The sequence below is a fragment of the Saccostrea echinata genome, unplaced genomic scaffold (assembly GCF_033153115.1).
Source record: "Saccostrea echinata isolate AGI-Se365-2 ecotype Australia unplaced genomic scaffold, CSIRO_AGI_Sech_v1 ptg000040l, whole genome shotgun sequence".
In the NCBI taxonomy this organism is placed as follows: Eukaryota; Metazoa; Mollusca; class Bivalvia; order Ostreida; family Ostreidae; genus Saccostrea; species Saccostrea echinata.
The window spans coordinates 3,951,167-3,960,826 of NW_026889789.1; the positions used below are offsets into that span (position 1 = coordinate 3,951,167).

At 33.5% G+C, this 9,660-nt stretch overlaps 1 long non-coding RNA gene across 1 annotated transcript; it reads left to right on the forward strand.

Annotated features, from left to right (window-relative positions):
* The first annotated feature begins 204 nt into the window (after positions 1 to 204).
* Positions 205 to 9,236, forward strand: LOC133200638 (uncharacterized). Its single transcript, XR_009722977.1, has 3 exons — positions 205 to 416; positions 1,135 to 1,249; positions 8,857 to 9,236. It is a non-coding gene; the product is annotated as an uncharacterized LOC133200638 (long non-coding RNA).
* The last annotated feature ends 424 nt before the right edge of the window (positions 9,237 to 9,660 follow it).

A 9,660-nucleotide genomic window follows, 5' to 3' on the forward strand; every position in this document is an offset into this window, starting at 1 on the left:
ACTGAAAATAAATAAAAATGTATACGCTTAAAAATTATAATGTACCAAGTCGACGTTATAATCTTTGCAACAATAATAATGATGTGCGCCCTTGTTCGCAATTATTTTTATTTTTCAACAGGAAAGATAACTTCTTTTCTAGTGACAGGAACGAAAACTCCTGTCCTCCTGTTGAAACAATAATTATGTTGAGACGCGATTATAATTGTGACTGCACACATTATTTGAAGCGTGAAGGAAATATTATCTTGAGCGTGGAGAAATATTATTTGAAGCGTGGAGAAATATTATTTGAAGCGTGACGGAAAACAAGCGTCGATGCGAGGGAGATCGTCACGTGAAAAGGCCATGTGCGCTGTTCGATCATGTAAACAAAGTGGAAGACAGAAAGTCCAACGTTAGCTAGGCTATAAGCGGTAAGTAAAGACTAATCATTAATGTACATGTAAATGACTGGCATCATTCAGATAATGTCTCTTGAATCAGCTGTCAGTTTATTGTAATTAAGCTAGAGCTACCGAACAAACAGGTAGTTCGAATTGCCTCAGACAGCTGTCAGAAATAGACCATGTGCATAAATGTGAGATTAAGCACATACTAGTACTTTATTAAAACCACCTGTCTGATTAAAATCATTTAGGGACGATCATTTGATTGGGGGGGGGGGGCTGACAGATTAAGGAAATAAATATTTTAACCTTGATTTTTATGTAAATTAACTTCATCCACTGGCATTGCTAGAAATAAAGGAAAACAATGACCCTGTCAGACCATGACTATCACTGTGACCTCATCCCCCTCCCCCTCCCACACCCTTCTTGCATGTGGTTAAGTGGTTTTCTGATTTTGGACAAGAAAAGAAAGTAAATAATCATTCTTAGATCAACTGGAAATAAATATTCTGTCCTGTGAATGCTAAAAATAAATAAATAATCTGACTTGACAAAATTTGCCACCTCTACCCCCACCCCTTTATGAAAAGGTGGTGACCTTAACATGGTGAAAAATGTTTTTCCTAACCAAAATTATTTCTCATCTACCATGTCTACTCCTTTGTACATGCCATAATCATACTCGTACATGTACCCGTTGATATTTTTTAGATTTTGCATACAGTTTGTCTTTCTGCCACAGATTCAAAGAGAATTCAGATAGGAAATGGAACTATTGAACAATAAATTTTGCCTGGAAGCAAGAATTGGGGAATACAGTGCAAGGGATACCCGCTGCTCTATTTCAAAAGTTATTGGTAAGGTGATTAAGTCCTTGATAAATATCATTAAAAAATATAGCCTTTGTTAACAATAGACAACTTTAGCATTTTCCAAAAAGTATTTCTCTTTGTGGGGAGGATCTGGGTTCAGCTGGAATGAGGGACTGTTCTCCCTTTAAGCCTATTATAAAATTATAATGTGTTTGTTTTTGGTAACATGCCAAAAATATTAGGGAAGGTAGGTAGGCGATAACTTTTTTTTTTTACTTTGCTTTTTATTAGCTCACCTGAGCCAAAGGCTGAAGTGAGCTTTTCTAATCACATTTTGTCTAGTGTCCATCTGTCTGTAAACTTTTCACATTTTTTACTTCTTCTCAAGAACCACTTGACCTACATGTATTTCAACCAAACTTAACAACAAAGTATCCATGGGTAAAAGGGGTTCAAGTTTGTTCAAATAAAAGTCACACTGCCTTCCAAAGGGAGATAATTACAAATTAATTTAGTGAAAAATTAATATCATCTTTTAAAAATCTTTTTCTCAAAAACCAGTGGGCCAGGAAAGATGAAACTTTTGTGGAAAAATCCTCAGGTAGTGTAGATTCAAGTTTATTTAAATCAGGGGTAGGGTGGGGCTATAATGGATTATCAAAGTTTTACATAGGACTAGATGCGATCTCGTTGCGAGCAACGAATGGGTCTTCCGTCCAATTTTTGATAAGATGAGATACGAATTTGACTGAGATTTTCGTTCATAAATATATAAATAGTGAAAACGTACAATTTGCTTCAGTTATGTTTAACAAAATTTTGATCATTATGGCACCAAAAAACGCAATATTTGATGAAGATTTTAAAATATTTATAGTAGCAGATCGTGAAGATGAACATTACTGTAAAAGGGTTATAGATGAAAGACTTTTAGCCCCTTTGAGCCCCCAATTCGAGGGGTCTTGATATCACATGAAAGGTCTTGTAATTCTGAAGACTTTTCGTTCATCAACTATTCAGTTTTCGAGATATGCAGACTTGAAATATTTAGGGGCCGTCCCTTTAAGTCCTTATAGGGGCTGTTCAGGAAAAATTCAAAGGATGCACATTGTTCAGATCATCATTCTTAACAACTTTTTTTCAATATTGGTTTTCAAAATGTTTCCGCTTTTCGAGATACAAAGGGTCAAAGATTAAGCATTCTGGCCCCTTATGGCCCCTAATTACGTAATATTTGATGAAAGTTTTAAGATATATAGTTGCAGATTGTGAAGATGAAAATTTTTGCTTCAATAATTAACATAAAAATATTTAACGTTAAGGAGTTATAGGTGAAACACTTTTGGCCCCTCTGAGCCCCTAATTTGAGGGGTCAGCCCCTTTTTCTTGATATCACATGAAAGGTCTTGTGATTTTGAAGACTTTTTGTTCAACAAGTATTCAGAAGTTTCGTTTCGTTTTCGAGATATGTAGACTTGAAAGATTTAAGGGCCGTCCCTTTAAGTCCTTATAGGGGTTATTTAGGAAAAATTCAAAGGATGCACATTGTTCAGATCATCATTCTAAACAACTTTTGTTCAATATTGCTTTTCAAAATGTTTCCCCTTTTCGAGATATAAAGCGTCAAAGATTAAGCATTCTGGTCCCTTCTGGCCCCTAATTACGTAATAATTGAAGAAAGTTTTAAGATATATAGTTGCAGATTGTGAAGATGAATATTTTTGCTTCAATAATTAATATCAAAATATTTAACGTTAAGGAGTTATAGATGAAAGGCTTTTGGCCCCTCTGAGCCCCTAATTTCAGGGGTCAGCCCCTTTTTCTTGATATCACATGAAAGGTCTTGTAATTTTGAAGACTTTCTGTTCAACAACTATTCAGAAGTTTCGTTTCCTTTTCGAGATATGTAGACTTGAAATATTTAGGGGCCGTCCCTTTAAGTCCTTATAGGGGCTGTTTAGGAAAAATTCAAAGGATGTACATTGTTCAGATCATCATTCTAAACAACTTTTGTTCAATATTGCTTTTCAAAATGTTTCCCCTTTTCGAGATATAAAGCGTCAAAAATTAAGCATTCTGGCCCCTTGTGGCCCTTATTTATGTAACATATGACGTAAAAATCATAATATATAGTTGTAGTTTGTTAAGATAAATAATTTTGCTTCAGTAATGTATACAAAAATATTGCTTGTTTAAGAGTTATCGATTAAAGACTTTCGGCCCCTATCGGCCCTTGTTGTGATGACTCAGCCCTTTTTTCTTGATATCATGTTACAGATCTTTTTATTCTGCACAAATATTGTTCAGTATGTTTTAACAAAATAATTATACTTTAAAAGATATGATACAAAATGTCTCAAAAATTCACTCATGATTCGTGTCCTAAATTTTGACCCCTACCGAGCTTCCATACTAGGCACTTCCGGAAAATATCTAAACCCAGGTGCAATATGGCAACATGTCCTCTATCATCTCTGAAAATTTCAGCTCTCTAGCTCAAGCCGTTTTTGAGTTCCATCGCAGACAAGGAGGTCCTCTGAATTTTAACAAAAGGGCGATAACTTCCGACCGGAAGTGATTTTCAAAAAACGATATTGCCGGAATTAACTTCAGATGTCAACGCATCTACCATGAAAATTTGAATAAAATCGAACGAGCCATCTCCGAGAAATCGTCTGCACAAATTTTGTAAGAAGAAAAAAGAATAATAACTAGATGAGATCTCGTTGCGAGCAACGAGTGGGTCTTCCGTCCGATTTTTGATGAGATAAGAATTTGACCGAGATTTTCGATCAAATATAATGATATAAATAAATTGTTAAGACGAACAATTTTGCTTTTATACCGTAATGTTTAACAAAATATTGATCATTAAAGGAATATAGATTTAAGACCTTAGGCCCTTCTTGGCCCCTAATGTGAGAGGTCAGCCCCTTTTTCTTGATATCATCTTAGAGCTCTCATGATTTTGAACACTTTTTGTTCAACAACTATTCAGAAATTTTTTTTTGTATCGGGATATATGCAAAAGAAATATTAAGGGCCGGCCCTTCAAGTCCTAAATGGAGACGTCTAGCAAAAATTGAAAGAATGCATATTGTTCAGAATATTATTTTGAACGTCTTTTGTTCAATACTGTTTATCAAAATATTCTTCCTTTTCGAGATATATTGCGCCAAAGATTATGTAATCTTGCCCCCTAATAAATAAAGACCCCTCATTGCGTAACATATGATATCAACATCATGTTATTTAGAAAAAGTGTGTGAAGATGAACTATTTCGCTTCAGTAATATATTACAAAATATTGATCATTAAAGAGTTATTGATTGTATACTTTTGGCCCCTCTCGGCCCTTTATTTAAGGGGTCAGACCCTTTTCATTGATATCACCTTAAAGCTCTCATGATTTTGAACAATTTTTGTTCAACAACTATTCAAAAATTCTCTTTCGTTTCCAAAATATATGCAAAGGATATATTTAGGGGCCGGTCCTTCAACTCCTTAATGGTGACTTTTAGCAAAAATTGAAAGGGTGTATATTGTTTAGAACATTATTTTGAACATCTTTTGTTCAATATTGCTTATCAAAATATTTCCCCTTTTGAGATATAAAGCGTCAAAGATTTAGCATTCTGGCCCCTTTTGCCACCTAATTATGTATCATATGATGTGAATATCATAATATATAGTTGTAAATTGTTGAGATAAACATTTTTGCTTCAGTAATGCATTACAAAATATTGATCGTTAAAGAGTTATTGTTCAAAGACTTTCGGTCCCTCTCAGCCCCTATTTTGAGGGTCCAGCCCCTTTTTCTTCATATAACTTTAAAGCTCTCATAATTTTGAACACTTTTTGTTCAACAACTAGTCAGAAATTCTTTTTCGTTTCTGAGATATTTGCAAAAGAAGAATTTAGGGGCCGGTCCTTCAACTCCTTAATGGGGACGTTTAGCAAAAAATGAAAGGTTGCATATTGTTTAGAACATTATTTTGAACATCTTTTGTTCAATATTGCTTATCAAAATATTTCATAGTTTTAAGATATAAAGCGTCAAAGATTTGGCATTCTGGCCCCTTATGGCCCCTAATTATGTAACATTTGATGTAAATATCATAATATATAGTTGTAAAGTGTTGAGATAAACATTTTTGCTTCAGTAATGCATTACAAAATATTGATCGTTAAAGAGTTATTGATCAAAGACTTTCGGCCCCTCTCAGCCCCTTTTTTGAGGGTCCAGCCCCTTTTTCTTCACATCATTTTAAAGCTCTCATGATTTTGAACACTTTGTTCAACAATTAGTCAGAAATTCTTTTTCGTTTCTGAGATATTTGCAAAAGAAGTATTTAGGGGCCGATCCTTCAACTCCTTAATGGGGACGTTTAGCAAAAAATGAAAGGTTGCATATTGTTTAGAACATTATTTTGAACATCTTTTGTTCAATATTGCTTATCAAAATATTTCATAGTTTTAAGATATAAAGCGTCAAAGATTTGGCATTCTGGCCCCTTATGGCCCCTAATTATGTAACATATGACATAAATATTATAATAAATAGTTGTAAATTGTTAAGATAAACATTTTTGCTTCAGTAATGTATACCAAAATATTGATCGTTAAAGAGTTATTGATTTAATACTTTTGGCCCCTCTCGGCCCCTAATATGACAAGTCAGCTCTTTTTTCTTGATATCATATTAAAGATCTTGTCATTCTGCACAAATATTGTTCAGTATGTTTTAACAAAATAATTATACTTTAAAAGATATGATACAAAATGTCTCAAAAATTCACTCATGTTTCGTGTCCTAAATTTTGACCCCTACCGAGCTTCCATACTAGGCACTTCCGGAAAATATCCAAACCCAGGTGCAAAATGGCAACATGTCCTCTATCATCATTGAAAATTTCAGCGCTCTAGCTTAAGTCGTTTTTGAGTTCCATCGCAGACAAGGAGGTCCTCTAAATTTTGATAAAAGGGCGATAACTTCCGATCGGAAGTTAATATCCCTTAACGGAATTGCCGGAATTAACTTCAGATGTCAACGCATCTACCATGAAAATTTGAATGAAATTGAAAAAGCCATCTCCGAGAAATCGTCTGCACAAAATTTGTAAGAAGAAAAAAGAATAAAAATAATAATAATAAAAGTGAAAAAGAAACCGAAGAATAATAGAAGGGTCTTCCGCTGAAGACGGAAGACCCTAATAAAGGTAAAAAAGAAACCGAAGAATAATAGAAGGGTCTTCCGCTGAAGACGGAAGACCCTAAATATATAGGGAAAATTTTAAAAAATCTTCTCAAGAACAGCAAAGCCATGATTAGTCATATTTATATGGAAGTTTCTTCAGATAGTGTAGATTCAAGTTTGTTTAAATCAAGATCCCTCGGGGAAGGTTGGGGCCACAATGAAAGTTAAAACTTATAGGAAAATAATCTTTAAAAAAATCTTTGAAAGCCACAATTAGTCAAATAAATATGGAAGTTTCCTCAGTAAGTGTAAATTCCAGTTTCTTCAAATCATGCCCCACCACTTTAGGGGTAGGTTGGGACCACTAATATGTATTTAAACTTTTCAATACTGAACTGATTTCTGCTTTTTTTTTCTCCTAGTCACAGTGCTCGGGTGAGATATATGGCCCTTAGGGCTCTTATTTTGTAAGCATCAGTCAAATATTCAGTATGCCGCTGTTTTTTTTTTTTTTTTTTTTTTTTTTTTTTTTGTTTTTTGTTTTTTTGGGCCATAGTCATATATAAATAGTTAAATACACATATGAATAAAATGTACACAACAAAACAATTGTACTCATTAAAACACTTGGATAGACATGTTTTAAAAGTATCATGGGGGACATCCTTGCAATGCCAGGGGTCCTGGGTCCTGGCTAATTTCATGTGATATTTTAAGTCTTGCTTCTCATTGAGAAGCACCAATCAAATTGAAGCTTTCAGAAATATTTAGATATGATAATGTAAACAGGAAGAATCACCTGTTACAAGTTGTTTATCATAGAATATGGCTTAATGTGATTGGTTGAGAGATGAGAAAAACAATGGATTTGAAAATTCCCTAAAGATAATGCTACAGTCAGCCCATGATATTAATGAATGAAATTGACCAGGGGTCCCATGCAATGTATTGAATCAGGGCCCCTTGGCATTGCAAGGATGGGGGGGGGGATGTAGCCAGGACAAGTCACTTCAGATGCATGACACTCCTAACCATTTTACAAGGGTCTGTTTTTCCTAGGGGGTCAAAGACCTTTTTTTTGCTTATTTTCTTAGGCATTTAATATTTTTGTAAATTCCTTGTGGGTCTCCTGTAGATTTATGCTTACTGTATGCATAGCATAGCATTAATATAATTATGTACTATTTAATGTAAAATGTTCAGGGCATAATTATTAATAGTGTTATTGGTTTTGTATTCATCACTCATATAACAGAATGTCTTTTGGCAGTTTGCCTTATATTATTCATCATATTGTGTACATGAATAATAGATAGAACAAAAAATTTAAAGCCAAACTCTGTTGACCACAAAAAAAAGGACTTGTGACAAATGAAATGAAATGTAGATCATAGATGCATTATTTCTCAAATCCATCAGCCTGGCTTGATTTTCTTGAACTTGGGTCTCTTTTTCTGTTTTGACCTGGAAGTTCATCTGATCCAATGGTTCAAGAGAGCTTTTCTGATCCCTTAAGGACATACGCAACGTAGTTTGAACTTTATTGTCGTTTTCCTTGGAGTTGTAGAGTTTCAATACTTAAAGGAACTGTGTGCTACATTTTAATGTCTATATATTCTGTTGTACACTTCTTCTTAAACAAGTTTGGATAAACATCTAGAATAATTATGTTTAGTAATTTTCGTATATTTTTCTTTGAATATTATACAAGAATTTTGCATCAATTGGTGTCTTTTCAAAACCCCTGGTATTATTAAATAAAAATACTCCACCAAAGGAATTGTCAAATAAATTGCACCTTGAATTTTACAATGAAGTCTATGGGGAGTGCAGGTTTTATTAAGATATTGTCAGAAGTAATTTGAATTTCATGTAGAGCTCTTGGTGAAAATATGCATAAACTCTCTCTTTATTAAAATATGAAATAAAATGAATCATTTGCCACAGATACTTTGATAAAATTAAATTTTTGGGTTTTTCATCAAGGGCAGATAACTCTTCAAAAAATGTTAAAGTGCAAAATGACCAGCTTCTTTCATGTTATCAGTCATGTGAATTTGGTTCATTTCCCTTTCATCATTATCTAGCAATACATTTTTAACTAGTTTAAAATGATTCAAAACAGTTCAAAATCCATTCAGTATACACTGAATACCTTAATACATGTATCAGACTTTCTCAACAGAACTACTGGACCAGTTTTAACTAAACCTGGCACAAATGAAGGAGAAATTTATTTTCAATGAGGAGAAAACTAAAAAGTAATAAAATTTAAGTAAACAATAAATCAATTCATTTTGGCATGAAGACCATTGGTTTCACTAATAGGATGCTTCCTTTCATACTAGTTATCATGAAAAAAATTGGCAGGAAAAAAATTCTCCATCTCAGGTTTCCCTTGATTATGCATGGTAATTATAAAAACTCTAACTGTGTTTCAAACTTTATATTTCAGGGAATTTGTGATAGAAGATTGTGCAGATCTGGACAAAAATTCAATGTGAATAACTTTGAAGAAAGAAGTCTTGGCAAATTTCAGAGAATTTTTGATGGAAGAATATGTGTTGTTCCTGAACATTTTGTACATGAAATTTGTCCTTTTGACATCATTTGACACTAATTTGAAGTGATGCATTTTTGATAAATTTGTACATGTATATGAAATACTCCATTTAAAGTGTCACATCTGTGTCTCAGGTTACTGCTGATAAAGTGGGATCTGCATGAGTGAACAAACTTGAATTTCTGCATTTATATTGATTGCATTTATGAAATTTGTATTTATATTTACCAAAGTACCAAAGATAGAATGTATTAAAATTGTATGAAAATGGATGATTTGTGATGATTTTTTATGGTATTTTCTTGGATCTGAATGTCAAACATATAAAGGAATGCATGTTGGAAAAGCTGGATTGACTTCTTTGAGCTCTGCCATACATGTATGTACATGCGATAATGACATTTTTATGTATGTATATGACAGCTTATGGTGAAGGTCGAAGTTTTTCAAATTCATGTCAAACTCCAAGGTCAAGGTCAAGAGATCACAAATGTTATTGTCCAAAGACAGGTCTTGTCTCAAGAAATGTGCCAGTAAAATACGAAAGCCCTAGCACTTACCTTTGAAAAGTTATGGTGAAGATTAAAGTTTTTCAAAAGTTGAACAACAAGTTCAAGGTAAAATTAATGGTGGTCATGGGAAGGTCTTGTCATAAGAAATATGAAGCCCTAGCCCCAACTGTTCAGAAATTATTGC